Source organism: Marmota marmota, unplaced genomic scaffold, assembly GCF_001458135.2.
Source record: "Marmota marmota marmota unplaced genomic scaffold, marMar, whole genome shotgun sequence".
NCBI classification, from domain to species: domain Eukaryota; kingdom Metazoa; phylum Chordata; class Mammalia; order Rodentia; family Sciuridae; genus Marmota; species Marmota marmota.
The window spans coordinates 11193655-11209147 of record NW_025999982.1 but is presented as its reverse complement, the minus strand read 5'-3'; the positions used below and the strand labels follow the sequence as shown (position 1 = coordinate 11209147).

Sequence of the window (15493 nt, the reverse complement as noted above, 5' to 3'; positions counted from 1 at the left end):
GAACATGTTGCTCAAATAACCTCCACCCACCCAGATGCACATCCACAAGACAGTGTGTCCCACTGCGTGTTTACTCCAGCCAGGCAGGCCCACCTCCCCTCCCGAGAAGGCTGGACCAGGGCTGCCAGTCCTCTACTACACATGGTTCCCAGCTCCTCCTCCCCCTGCAAAATTCTGCTCAGCTGTCTCAACATGGAAAAATCTTCCCTGGGTAACCTTCCTGCTATAACCTTACCATAATTCCACAGTGATGGCAATAGTGATGGTGGTGGTGGTGGTGGTGATGGTGATAGTGATGGTGAGGGTGGTAATAATGGTATTGGTGATGGTGATGGTGTTGGTGATGGTGAAGGTGGTGACGATGGTGATGGTGGTGGTAGTGGTGGTGGTGGGGATGGGGATGGTGGTGGTGGTGGTAGTGGTGGTGGTAGTGATGGGGATGGTGGTGGTGGTGGTAGTGGTGGTGGTGGTGATGGGGATTGTGGTGGTGGTGGTGGTGGTGGTGGTGATGGTGATGTGGTAGTGATGGTGATGGTTGGTGATAGTGGTGATGATGGTGTTGTTATGGTGATGGTGTTGATGATGGTAATGGTGGTAGTGGTGGAGGTGATTATGATGATGATATTAGAGGTGGAGATGATAGAGATGAAGTGGTGGCAGTTGTGATGAGGAGCTGGTAGAGGGGATAGGGATGGTGAAAGTAGTGGAGGTAGAGATGGTGGTTGAGGTGTTGGAAATGAGGTGAGTAGGGGTGTCCCCTTTCTTTCTCTAAGCATCAACCGACAATCATCCATGACCTCGAGGACTACAGGAACACTGTGTTGATTAGAAAGTGTACAGGGCACACAGCACAGAAGGTTCCCAGAGCAATGGAAGTAATGACCCCTCCCCCAGTTCCCCAGCAAGGTATAATATGCTCCTGTCTGGGACTTCAGACTATCCTCCAACTCGAAGTAAGTATTATCTGGCCTAGCATCTGCTGAGGCTTCCCCTGAGGCGTGGGAGGCAGAGGACCCTATAATGGGATCCCAACTAACTGGAGCGAACTTGGGTCTGATCATAGTGCTTATTGGCAAGGTTATTGGGGGGATTGAAATAAATATCCTTAGAAAGGCATGGCGTAAAATAGTGGCATAAGAGGGGGCTGGGATTGTGGCTCAGCAGTAGAACGCTCGCCTAGCACGGCTGGGACCTGGGTTCCATCATCAGCACCATATAAAAATAAAGGCATTGTGTTGTGTCCATCTACACCTAAAAAATAAATAAAGAGGTTTTTTTTTTTTTTAAGTAGCATAAGAAATGATGGATATTTTTCATTCTGTTTCCAGGGCTTTCTTACCAAGCCTCACCTCCCCACTCCCCCAGCCCACCTCCTCTGCCATGCGTCTCCATGCATTCACTTTCTAGATCTACCATAACAAATCGTCACAAACTTTGTGGCTTAAGATGACAGAAGTGTGTTCTGTCACAGCTCTGGAGACCAGAAGTCTAAAATTAAGGAATCAGCAGAGCCAAGCTCTCTTCCAGCTTCTGGTGGCTGGTCCCTGCCTCTATCTTCACCTGAGTCTTCACATGACCTTCCTCTGTGTCTCTGTGTTCCTTTCTGTTTCTTATAAGGACTTTCATTGGATTTAAGATCCACCCTAATCCAATATGATCTCATTTTAATCTTTACCTTCATTGTATTTGCCAAGATCTATTTCTAAATAAAGTCACAGCCTCAGATTCCAGGTAGACATAAAATTTGAGGGACCACTATATCCCCTGTCACAACCTCTGAATAAGCCAAACTTAATTCCTCAATCCTATATCACCTGGCACAACTGCAGCCCTGTCCAAGCTGCTCTGGGACCCACACTCAAACCCTGCAATGGCCCAGGCCCCTGACCAGTGCCCAGCTCTGCAGCGCTATGCGTGCATAAGCTCAGATTCCCTCTTAGCTTGGCGGTGAGAAAGGGGGATTCTAGGCTTCAGCCGGAGCCCATAGGGGCCTCTCTGCTCGGAAATGCTTCTTCCTCTCCCCCTGGCAGCTGTTTGGCTTGGCGGGGGTCCAGCTGGCAAGTTCAGCAGCCAAGGAGCCCTTGGGGGGCAGGGGAGGGAATGGTGTGGGGCAGGCAGCTCCCTGCTCAGGCCCAGGCCCTGGGAGCTGGGCCAATGGCGGGCCTCCCTGCTGGCTGGCTCCAGCCCCCTCACCCTTGGTTCTCCACCTCCTGGTCTCCTGTCCTCCCCATCCCACAAAGGGGAATTCTGGAGACCCTCCACCACCCGCCCCAGCCAAGGAGAAGACGTGCCGAAGAGGAGCATCAGCTGGCAAAGCAAGAAACACACACACAGCAAGAACAGTCGGCCTTGCTGCAGATCTGCTGGTACAGCCTCTGCATACTCTTTCAGGGCACCCTGGGACAACTTGAACTCCTTCCAACATCTGGATACCCTGTCCCCTGCTCCATCCACATTCCCAAACTCTCCTGTCCCCAGTGTCTCCTCTAAAGCACTTGCCTCCTCTTTCCAGAGCCCCTCTGAACCACCAAGCTATTGCTCATTCTTCTGAGTCAGGCCTCCCTTCAGGTAAGCAGGATAGGAAATGAAGTCTCAGACCCCACAGATCCTTTACCACGGATAAGAATGTGGTTTAAAAAAAAAAAACATGAAGAAGGTATTTAGGGTCCATTCCGTGTAGTTTAATCAAAGCTCTACACTGAATACCTGTGGAAACCTCAACAGGTAATAACTGTCTGAGCCTCTGGCACACACCTGTAATCCCAGCTACTCAGGAGGCTGACGCTAAGGAATATTACAAGTTCAAGGCCAACCTTGGCAACATAGACCCTGTCTCTGCCATTGGGGATGAAGCTCAGTGGCAGAGCTATATTGCACGCAAGGCCCTGGGTTTAATCCCTAGTATTAGGGAGTGGAGAATGATACTTCGCATAGTTAATTTCTGGGATTGCAAAGATAAAATCACATTGCCTCTGAAAGAACACTGGTACTCTCTAAATGAAAACAACTTAACTATATGCCAAGCACCTTGTTGAGCACTTTGCATTGATTATTTCATTTAATCCTAATAATAACCTTCTATGAGATAGCAACCAATTCACACAGCTAAAGGAGCTAAGCAGTTTGGGTTCCAGGAAAGGTAAGTGGCTGAGCAGGGATTTGTCTCCAGGGATTTGCACTATGAATCCGACCCTGTACTCTAAAACAGCATACTCTGGCAGAGTCGACATGGTAAGTAGTATTAGTGTTACTATGAATATTCATATTGTTATGGGCTGTGCAAGCTAAGCCTAGGCCACAGAGAGCAGCCACACTTACTGAAGTGCAGGGGTTTGGGGGGGGGGGGCTGCAGGTGCAGCACAGAGGTCTCCCTCCCCCTGTACGCACAGATTTGCATGCAGTTTGCAAGTAGGGTTCTGCCTGGCTGCCTCTGCAATTCTGAAGTCCCGGATGCTAGGGTCAGCCCATCTCAGCCTCTCAGCCACAGGAGGAGACCATTGAAACTGAGTCTCCGGAGGCGCTTATGCCTTGGCACATCTGGAAGCTGTTAGCCTTCTCTGCCTGCCTCCTGGAGCCAGCTGTTTGCGGTGGCTAATTCTGGGAAGTGCCCCTCTGTCAGCAGCTGCCTGTGGGGACAGGATTGGGGGTTCCTCACCACCAAACCAGTGAAACGGGAGGGAGCTGGGCAGGCGGCAGAGGGTTAATTGAATAACCACAGCCGTCACCCAGAAGAGCTGTTCTCCTCCCCCAGCCCTGCAGATAGCCATGGGGTTACTATGGGTTGAGTAATGAGAAGGAAAGAGAGGGGGAGGAGGCAGGGAGGACCAAGAAGCAGAGATGGAGAGAATGTTTCTGCTGTAAAAGATCTTCAAAAGGTCATCTGATATTGTCCATCCTCCTGTTGCCTGGGGGTCACAGTGACCGTGCAGTATAGTGGAAAGAGGGCATCCTTTGTAGTTGAGCTGAGCTAGGTCATGATCCTGACTCCATCACTGTTGGTCTCAGTGACCTTGAGAAAGGTCCTCAGCCTCTCCAGGCCTAAGAGTCTCATCTGGTGATGGGAGAGCTCTACCTCCCTGGCAAGACTTCTGGGAGATGTGGTCTGGTCCATGCTCCAGAACACGGACTTCTTCCTTCTAAGAGCAGCAGGAAGCTAGGAGAAACATCTTCCCCTATCTCCAGCCCCTGCCCCGCCTTCCAGAATCACTCTAGCTTCTGCCTGCATCATACAGGCCTCACTGCAGACCTGCTCTCAAAGGCACACCCTCCCTAGAGCCTGAGTGGCCCACCTCTCTGCCCAGCTTTGCCCGCCTCGTGTTCTAAGCTTGTTGAACGCCATCCTACCTCCCCACAGGAATTGGCAGCTCCTGTCAGCTTCCATAGCCCCAAATCTCCCTTTGCCCACAGCCTCCTTCCCTATGGCCTCAGGGAGGTGATTGGATACCTCTGAAGTCAATCATCCTGGGGTTTAACCATCATCACCGCGAAAGATGCCTCCTTATATGCTATCACATGTAAGTTTCATCATGAGTCTGAAGATAAAGCTTAACTAATATTTTTATAGATATGGAGCAAAGGACAGATGTTAACATTCATTAGACTTGCTGCATACTAAGCCATCAGAGAAAAGCCGAGGAACTCCTGAACTCTCTCCCAAGAAGATGCAACATTAACAATGAAGGACTGGTTAATATCTCCTACAGGTAATACTCAAAGGGGCTGTGTCCCCAGACAGCTGCCCTCTCCTCATCCTGGCTGGAACACTCAGAGAACCACTGCTCAGCCCTAACTGGAACTGTTCTTCACCTACAACCGGGTGGCACCTACACCCACTTTCACAAGTTCCTGGCTGGGCTTGGTGGCGCATGACTGTAATCCCAGCGGCTCAGGAGGCTGAGGCAGGAGGATAGCGAGTTCAAAGCCAGCCTAAGCAACTGAGCAAGACCCTGTCTCTAAATAAAATACAAAATATAGCTGGGGATATGGCTCAGTGGTTGAGTGCTCCTGAGTTCAATCCCCAGTACTCCCACCCCCGCAAAAAAAAGTTCCTCCCCTTCCTGTTGTCCCACAAGCTCCAGTCCCCTTGAACAGTGAAATCACATCTTCAGGTCCTCCCCCACAACGCCCTCCTCCCTGATCCACACAGCCTTAACACCTTTGATGTTAATGCTTTTGTTTTTGTTTTTGTTTTGTTTTGTTTTTGCAATACTGGGGATGTAACCCCTGGGCTACATCCCCAGTCCTTTGTATTTTTTTTTATTTTGAGACAGGGTCTCACTAAGTTGTCCAGGCTGGCCTTGAATTTACAATCCTCCTGCCTCAGCCTTCTGAGCTATTGGGATTACAGGCCTGTACCACTGCACACAGCAGTTGTTATTTTTAACCACCATTTATCAAGCGCTTAGCTTTGTGCCAGGCACTTTAATAAATACTTTTTGACTAGTATCTCATTCAACTGCCCCCACACACTCAGCAACCCCCAAAATGAGTATCATTATATCAGTCTTACAAATGAGGAAACCAAGCTTCAGAAAGAGACCCTTCCTTCATATGCTACACAATCCCAGTCTGTGGGAACAGCAACTCTGGCCCTACAATGGGCCCAGAAGCCCCGCACATTATCAAGTAGACTCCCAAGTTCAGCTGGATCAAAGGATCCCAGACCTGAATGGTCGGTCACCTCGGTGTCAGCTCCACCTGCATGCCTACCAGATGCCTCAACCTCAAAATGTCCAAAAACACCTCTGAGCTTTTCCTCAAAAAAGCATTTCCCCAGAGCTTCCCGCATAGCAGCTCAGAGTGGCTCCATCCTTCTAATAGCAGAGGCTCCAATCAGCAGGAAATCTTATTGGCGCCACCCTCAGAACCCACCACCCCCAACCACCTCCCCTGCTTGACCACAAGACAACCTCCCCCAGCTCCAGGGAGGGTATTTGTGGGGGGAGGGCCTTAGGACTAATGTGATTGAGCAGACAGCCTATGGGAGGCCCCTGTTGAGAGACCAGTTTTATCTCACCCTAAGAAGTTTCATGTTAGGAAAAACGCCTTCACATCCCTGTCTCCTGGGACCCTCACCATTAGCCTTAGACATATCTCTCACTCCCTCTCCTTTTTCTTCCCTACCTTCCACGCGTCCTCCCTCCTTCCTTCTTTCCTTTGCTTTTGTGCAAAATACATACTGAGCATTGGCTCCATTTGTAACACAGGAAGGTGGGGGTTACAGGGGCACTAGTGTGGTTCCAGGGCCCCAGGGAACTGAAAACTGTACTTGTGGTTTCTATAACAAGACCAAGATGTTGGGTAAGGAACAAAACCAGCCCTGGACCTCACTAGCAGGTACGCTCAAGGATGCAGGGAACTCACTGGAAAAGCAGATCTGAGCCTAGGCTGGGGATTTTCAGATAGACCAAGGTAGGAAGGAGGAAGGCAAGATACTGGGACAGCGGACAGTTTGAGCACAGGCTTGGCGATAACAGACCAAGTTAGGAGAGCATCCATCTGGTTGGAGCAGAAAGGTCACTTGAGGTGAGGTGGGGTCCAAGGAGCATCCTGAGTGGTGAGAGAAGAGGACCAGAGGACCATCAGTCGGACCTCCCAGCGGGATTGGCCATAAGAATAACAGTGGCACAGCAAAAGCACGATGCTGCACCTACTCTGACCTGGCCACGCCTCTTGGGCAAGTCACTTTCCTGTGCCTTGGATTTCTCACCTCTAATAGAGAAAATAATCCCCACCTCACGGAGTGCTTGTGAGGATTAAATGGGATGATGTATATGAAAACTTCTGGCATCACACTTCATAGACGCTTTTTGAAAATGTTTATTGAATCTGAGCAAATGAAGGCGGTGGGTGTGAAGCGCTCATTCAAGAGGTTTCGTCATGGAAGAAGAAGCGGATTGCACAACAGCCGAGTCAGCGCGGGGTCAGGGGAGGCTGTTTCTGATCCCAGGGAGACCTGTGGGGGTTTGCGAGCCGAGGATATGGATGCTGCCAAACGAGGGCCGGGAGGAGAAGTCTCAAGAACCAGTAGTGGGGACAGTCACACAGCCCTGCGAATATCCTAGAACCATCAAATTGAACACTTTAAGTGGGTTGATTGTGTGGAATGTGAATTTTATCTCATAAAACTGTCCAAAAAAAATGTCTGGAGAGACCCACTAGCTCTTAAGGTACCCCCAGATCACCCTGCACTACCAGATGTTCCACACATGGACCCGAAGGCCCTATGCTGCCCGCACCACCACCCAGAACCATTCACAGCTTTTCTGTTCACCCCAGTGAAACCACATCCCTGCCACCACCTCCTTCCCTTCCCCATCCCTCAGGCAAACTGAAGCAGTGTTCCAGAAAGAGGGTGGGAAGGGGACCTGATTCTAGCCCTGGCTCTGCCTCCAATGTGCTAAGGGCTTTCCCCTCTGGGCTCAGCCTCCTCCTGTGTGCACAGGCAGAATGGGAGGAGGTGAAGGGCCTGGGCCCCAACAGGTTCCTGGGTGACTGCCAGCCCCTCTCTCACCAGCTGAGAAAACTCTGCACGTTATACATCCTCTTTGTGTCTCATCTAAAATAGGGAAACTCAGGCTGGGTATGTAGGTGAGTGGTAGAATGTTCACCTAGCATGTATGAGGCCTTAGATTCTATCTCCAGCATGGCGAATAAATAAATAAGTAGGAATCTCAGAGGATTGCACAAAGATTAAATGGGCTACTAGATACAAAGCACTCAGAGGAAGAGCCCAATTAATATTAACTCCTTATACCATTATGACTGTGTGGAGGAGTAGTCAGTCAATGGTCTTCGAGGTGATTTCTGTGATTTCCTCACAGAAGAATCATTTCCCCAGGATGAACAGTGCCATATCCCTAGAAAGCAAGAGTGGCAGCAGCTTCTAGACTAAGTAGTTTTCTTAGGTTTGTTCCATGCCTGCTCCAGTGGGGATTGTGAAGTTTTGTTTTGTTTTGGGGTTTTTGTTTTTTGTTTTTTGGTTTTTTTTTTGGTATCAGGGATTGAATCCAAGGGCTCTTAACCACTGAGCCACATTCCCCAGCCCTTTTTATTTTTATTTTTTATTTTGAGACAGGGTCTTATTAAGTTGCATAGGGTCTCCCTAAATTGCTGAGGCTGGCTATGAACTTGTGACCGTCCTGTCTCTGCCTCCAGAACCGCTGGGATTTCAGGCGTGCACCCTTGCACTCCGCTGACTGTGAACCTCTTGAGAGCAGAGGACCCCTAGCACACGTTTACCAGATGGAGTCCTTTTAGGGAGGCAAGTGTGTGAAGGCGGAGAGACAAGCTAAAGGGTGGAACCTGAGCCAGATCAGGAGCACAGCAGGAAAGTATCAAAAGCTCACACTTACCAAGTATCTGACCCCTCACCAGGCACTCCCCCCACTAAATGCCTTTCATGTATTAGCTCATTTGTTCTTCACAAAAACCCAAGTGAGTTTTTATTATTCCTGTTGTACAGATGAGGAAACTAAGGCACAGAGTGATTAAGGAGTCCCCAACATCACATAGCTAACAAGCAACGGAGCTGGGATTTGTACCCAGTATGAATCCAGAGAACATGCCCCCAGCTACTTACATTGCCTCATAGGTCTACAAAATACAGCATATGTCACCCAGAGGCTGGCCTGGCCACTGCACAAATGAGATGGAAGAGTCCTGCCCAGCCAGAAACTAAGGTTGAGAAGTAGGAAAAAGGGCTCAAGAAGTCCCCTCTACAGAAATTTTTTTGAGGAAAGGGCAGGCCATTCCCAGCCCAGGCCTGCTTGCAGGTCGGGGTCTGGACAAGATCACCTTCCAGGACCTCCACCAATTTTTGAGTCTCTCTTCTGAGCTGAGAGCCCTGAGGGCAGGCATCTAATTCTGAGGTCCTTCAGTGGGTCCAGCTTGGAGCAGCGACTGAGGCCAGAGGTTAAAAGCAGGAAGCACCAGAGATCCTGTAGAAAGACAAACGTTATTCTGACCCAAGTCCCTGCCCAACAGTCAAAGGCTCCAAAGAGGCTCGATGGGTGGCAAGCAGGGAATAAGAGTGGGTTTTCCAGCTCCAAGACCTCCAACCCCAGCCCAGAGTGACCTGTCCCCTCCCCACTGCCCTTACTTTCAAGTGTGTATGCATAGACATCCTGGCCCCAAGAAGATGAGTCCAACGTCCTCTCAGGGTGCAACAACCCTCAGCTTTGATTTATACCCGTGAATACTCTCTCCAGGAAATTCATTCATTCATTCACTCTTCTTTCCATGAGTTTTCACTGAGTTCTGCTAAGCTCCAGGCCCCACATGATACAAGCCCCCCAAAAATTACCCACCTAGTGGAGAAAATAGCACCTGGACTTATAAGACCAACAAAGATCCTGACCAGTGAGCTGGGTAGAAAGAGGATATGTGGGCCCTATGGACATCTTCAAGGAGGGAACGTCTGAGCTAAGCCTTGAGGGCAAGAGGAACTTTCCAGACAGTAGCCAGTCGGGAAACTGAAGGTCATATGGCGGTGACTTGCACGTACAACCGAAAAGCAACAGCCACAGGCAAGGCCAAGAGAGAAGAAGAGCGAAGGTCAGGAGCCACGCTACAGAGGCCCTTGCAGGATCCTGGGCTGCACTGGCAGAGGCAAGATGAACCTTGAGGATCAATAAGCAAGGGAGCAGCACTGTCTTCTTTCTGGTTTAGATAGACTAGGCTGGTATGGAGAAGGATCAAAGGGGAAGCTGGGCCTTGTTAGTCAATTTTGCAGTCCGCAGGCCTCTCCAGCCCTTCGCAATGTGCTGGCTGCCTGGGACCTGGCCTCCTCATACCCACCATCTACATGTGTTTGAACCACATTCCATGCACAGGCATGCTAGGGGAGTGAAAAGAAGAGGACCCGAGTGGCTGGGCCTGTATCCTGCCCTAAGCCCCAAGGGTGTGTGTGATGTTTGCTCTGGCCAGCCCTTACTTCTCTCAGCTGGGACTCCAGCAGGGGCTCAGAGAAGAGCAAGAGAGAGCCAAGACTTACTGAGCACCTAATATATCCATGAACCTTCCAAAGCTTAACATATGAAATCCTATTGCTGGTGGGACTGCAGCCACTGTGGAAAGCAGTATGGAGATTCCTCAGAAAATTTGGAATGAAATCACCATTTGACCCAGTTATTCCATTCCTTGGTATCTAACCAAAGGACTTAAAATCAGCATACTATAGTGACACAGCCACATCAAGGTTTATAGCAGCTCAATTCACAATAGTTAAGCTACGGAACCAACCTAAGTACCCTTCAACATATGAATGGATAAAGAAAATGTGGTATAGCTACACAATGGAATATTACTCAGCCATAAAGAAGAATGAAATTATGGCATTTGCTAGTAAATGGATGGGACTGGAGACTATCATGCTAAGTGAAAAAGCCAATTCCAAAAAACCAAAGGCTGAATCTTTTCTCTGATATGCAGATGCTAACATACAATAAGAGGGGTGGGAGGGAAGGAAAGAAGTTCATTGGATTATACAAAGGGAAATGAAGGGAAGGGAGGGAGATGGGACTAGGAAAGACAGTAGAATGAATCGGACAGAACTTTCCTATGTTCATATATGAACACACAACCAGTGTAAACTTCACATCATGTACAACCACAAGAATGGGAAGTTATGCTCCATATATGTATAATATGCCAAAACACATTTTTCTGTTATGTATAAATAAAAATAAAAATATTCTATGAAGGAGATTCTATTGCCAAACCCATTTTACAGAAGGAAAAAGTAAAGCAGACAAAGGCCCCATAGTATATACCATGGGGACCGAAAACCAGGTCCACTAGTTCCTTTTGTTTAATCAATAAATCTGCTTATCAAAACCAGAGGATGGGTTCTAGGACCCTTGAAGAAACCAAACTCCTTGGATGCCGAAGTCCTTTACGTTAAACACATAGTATTTACATATAACCCATGCTCATTTTCCTGCATACATAAATCATCTCTAGGTTATTTACAATATAAATGGTATGGAAATAAATACTACAATGTAAATGGTATGGAAATATTGTTATACTGTTTAGGGCATAATGACAAGAAATAAAAAGTCCATGTTCAGTACAGACGCTATTTCTATTTATTTATTAGTCTGTTCACTCCTCGTTGAATGTGCTGACGCAGAACCCAAAGACTCAGCAGAACCCAGGAATGCGGAGGGCCCACTATGCTTCCTAAGCCATTGCTCTGTGCCAGGCATGTTCTAGGCTCTTTGAAGACTAAACAGTGAATCTCCAAACAGTTCATGCTGTAACCAGCCTGTGCCACACCTCCTTGGGGTAGGATGAAGGTCAGGAACAAGGATCGTTCCTCATGCGTGGAGTTGAAGCTCAAGTGTCCCAGGGCATGATCAGCCCAGTCACCAAAGAGAAAGAACAGCCACTCTGCTGAGGAGCAGGTGGGCTCTAGAGTTCATGACCCCCTCTCTGAGAGCTGGGCTACTGAACGGAGGACACAAGGCTTGAATCCTCAGCATACCCACTCAGTGCCCTCCCTGGTCTCTTTGGGCTGTGCCGAAACTCTTAAAGGTCACGTCCCTTGGTGTCCTGGAGTCAGGAGGGGATAGACACAAGCTGCCCGGAGGACCTTATGCAGGACATGGGAGACATGTTGTCCCACCCCCAGCCTGCTCCTAGCCCAGCAACTCAGGGGCCTACCTCTGGCCTGGGGAACAGAGTAAGTGGGTAAGAGAAAATGGTAGGAATCTGGGGCAATGGGGCCACTCCCCTACCTGGGTGGCGGGTGGCTACCTCTGCAACAGTGACTCAGCTGCAGGTCGATAAAGTTGGGGTTAGACTGAGCAGTTTGGTGTTACAATCCTGTACTCAGCTGCCCCAGGCGGAAAGACTCACAGCCAGGTCAGCCTCAAGGTGTGGAGCTGGATATGTGTGTGCGCTGGAGGATGGCAGGATCTTTGGGGACTTTCTTGAATTCACAAGCCCAAGGCAAGAAAGAATGTCTGGGATCACATTCCTTAGTGGGGTCTACGGAGACCCTGGCCAGACCCTCCTATCTCCCATTCCTCAAGATCCTGCCTAGAAGACTCTTCCTCCAGGAAGCATACCAGTACTAATGGAGTCAACGCATCTTCTCCCCACTGATCAGTGTGCACTGACTGACTCAGGACCTCGCCAGCATTTTCCTCAGACTTATACCCAAGTCAGGGGAGTACTACTTTCCACCCCAACTTCAGGCTCATGCCTCTTGAAATGGTGTTCAAATTTCACATCTGATCTTTTAGCTTCAAATATGTGTATTCTACTCCAGGATATAGCCATATATATTTATTTTTTGGGGGGGAGGGTATGCCAGAAATTGAACTCAGGGGCACACAACCACTGAGCCACATTCACAACCCTATTTTGTATTCTATTTAGCAACAGGGTCTCACTGAGTTGCTTAGTGCCTCACTATTGCTGAGGCTGGCTTTGAACTTGTGATCCTCCTGCCTCAGCCTCCCAAGCTGCTGGGATTGCAGGTGTGTGCCAGCATGCCTGCCTTATTTTATTTTATTTTTTTGTATGTGGTACTGGAGATTGAACTCAGGGGCACTCTACCACTGAGCTACATCTCCAGTCTTTTTCTTTTTTTCTTTTCTTTGGGGGGTTATGGGAGTGAGGGGGTACCATACCCAGCAGCCTTCCTATTTTTTTATCTTGAGACAGGGTCTCACTAAATTGCTGAGGCTGGGCTCCAACCTGTGATCCTCCTGCCTCACCTCCTGAGTTGCTGGGATTACAGGTATGTGCCACTGAGCTGATTATTATTGTATTTTTTAAATAATAATTCTGCCATGCATGACAGCACATGGTTGTAATCCCAATGACTCAGGAGGCTGAGGCATGAGGGTCACAAATTCAAGGCCAGGCAGGGAAACTTTTCAAGTTTTTAAAAAGGGACTGAGGATATAGCTCAGAGGTAGAACATTCCTGGGTTCAATTCCCAGCACGCGCGCACACACACACACACACACACATCATTTTTACTTACAAAGTGAATCATAATTTTTCTCTTAAAATATTCTAGGGATACTGATGCCATAAGAATATGTCTCATGCTTAACTGTAACTTTAAACTACTCAACTTTAGTACATGTGTCATTGTAGACCTCTATTGGAGGGCAAATGAGGCAACAAACTTCACTGGATCCAAGAGCTGTCTTTCTGGTCCTGAAACCCTGACCCCTGCGGTCCTCAGGGCAGCTAGGTAGATGGGCAGCTAGAGGCCTCTCTGTAGTCCTCTCTGCTGACAGGGCATGGCTCAAACTTCACATTCTACTGATGCTACCATGTGACTGGTTTGGAAGCAGTTACCCAGAACGGCAGTGCTTAAATTTAGCTAGAAATTATAATCACTTAGGGATCTTCTGAAAATCTTGACACTCAGCCCACAACTTACACCAATTAAATCAGTGTCTCTTGAGGATGAAATTCACTCAATGGTACTTTTTAATTCTCCCCAGACAATTCCAATGTGCAGCTGAATTTGAGAACTAGCGATTTGGGCCAAACCCTTTATAATGATAGAGATGCTCAGGCCCAGAAAGAAGTGCCTTGCTCAAGGTCATGCAGCAAGGTAATGGCCGGACCCAGAAACTCCACTAACCAAGGCAGACCTCCTGCCCACATCCATCCTCCACACCCCTGTGGGCACTTGCCTGGCAGCCTGCTAATCCCATAAGGATCCTAGAGTTCTTTGTTCAAGACTGGCTGGGAGGAAGATCCCCAGGATAGGCTCCCAGAGCCATTCATCCCAAAGTGCCCCCATTCAAGATGTTCTCTGGAGACAGAATGTCTTAGAGCATTTCCAACCTGGATATTCTCCTTGCCTCAATGCCACCCTGGCTTTAACAGGATTTCATGGAGACTGGGACAGCTGTGGTTTGGGGCAGGGCACCACAAGGAGATATACTATAGCTACAGGCAAAAGCTGGGACAGGCATGGCACACAATTTTTCTGGATCCACCCCGAGAAGCCCAAGTACTTTCCCCTCCCTCCTCTCCCCACCCTCTGATGACGCAGGAACCTCTGCCCTCCACCTCACACCCTTGCCCCAATGGGGAGGTGAGGGAAATCTGCAGCCTGAGGGCTGTCAGCAACTTATTTTCATTCTGGGTCTGGCTGGTTTAAATAGATCCATCCAGGGACCTGTAGAACCTTGTGTCCTATCCATGGGACATACACACACACACACACACACACACACACACACACTCAGAACCTGTGGAGAAAGAGGGAGAAGGAGGCATCCCAGGGATTCAGAGTCTTTGAATTGAAGACATTCAGTGGCCAAACGCCATCCTTGGAAGGGAGGAGGAATGGGATCACAAGGAAAGACAAAGAGGCTGAAAGGGGCATCCATCCTTCTACCTCTGCTTCCATCTTCTAACCCAGTGGTTCTCAATCCTGGTCACACATAGAATCTCCTGGGGAGCTTTTACAAATGTTGATGCCTGGGCTCCAGCCCCTGGAAGTTTAACTGTTTGACTTAACTCCGGGAAAAAGTTTGGGGCATCAATTAAATGTGCAGACAGGACCTTTGCCTAATGAAATAACCTATCAGTGATGGATGGATTCCCTCACTGGGCAGAGGGCCAGAGGAAGAGCTCGACCTTTCTAGGGGTGCAAGATGGGCACCATACTCTGAGACCCTAGTGTCATGTACTTCATGAACATAATGCAGTAAAAGGCTGAGGTTAAAGAGAATGAGCAGGTTCTCATTTTCCCTGTCCTCCTTCCTTGCCTTGGACAAATCACCTGCTTCCCAGAGCCTCAATTTCTTTCTTTTTTTAGTATTTAATTTTTAGTTTTAGGTGGAAACAATATCTTTATTTTATTTTTATGTGGTGTTGAGGATTGAACCCAGTGCCTCACACATGCCAGGCGGGCACATTACCACTTGAGCCACATCCCCAGCCCCTCAATTTCTTCATCCACAAAATAGTTGGAGAGAATAGTTGCTACCTGATAGGTACTTGTAAAAATTAAGTGATTAAGTCTACACAGTTCTGAGCATGTAGTAAACAATCAATAAAATGTAGCTAGATCAGTCAGCTTTCCATTACTATAACAAATACCTGAGATAATAAATTTATAAAAAGAAAGGGTTGGCTAGGTGCAGTGGTGCTCACCTGTAATCCCAGTGGCTTGGGAGACTGAGGCAAGAGGATCATAAATTCAAAGCCTCAGCAACTTAGCAAGGCCCTATGCAACTTAGCAAGATCCTGTCTCTATATAAAACATAAAAAGGTCTGGGAATGTGGCTCAGTGGTTAAGTGCCCCTGGGTTCAACCCCCATTACAAAAAAAAGGTGGGGGGCATATTTTGGCTCACAGTTTGGGAGATTTCAGTCCATAAGCAGTTGGCCCTGTTGCTTTTGGGTCTGTGGTGAAGCAGCACATCATGGCAGGAGTAGCAGAACAAAACTGCTTAGTTCAACTCAGTGAGATCCTATCTCAAAATAAAATATAAAAATGACTGGGA

At 48.4% G+C, this 15493-nt stretch overlaps 1 protein-coding gene across 2 annotated transcripts in view; it reads right to left on the bottom strand.

Moving 5' to 3' along the window:
- Window positions 1-8432: 8432 nt before the first annotated feature.
- Rsph9 (radial spoke head component 9) overlaps window positions 8433-15493 on the bottom strand; it is a 50990-nt gene continuing 43929 nt past the window's right edge. The window contains exon 7 of one of the 2 annotated variants that reach the window (XM_048805390.1): window positions 8433-8939. The gene's annotated coding sequence lies outside the window, so the exon portion shown is untranslated. The remainder of the gene's footprint in view (window positions 8940-15493) is intronic. The other variant, XM_048805393.1, reaches the window with a different exon arrangement.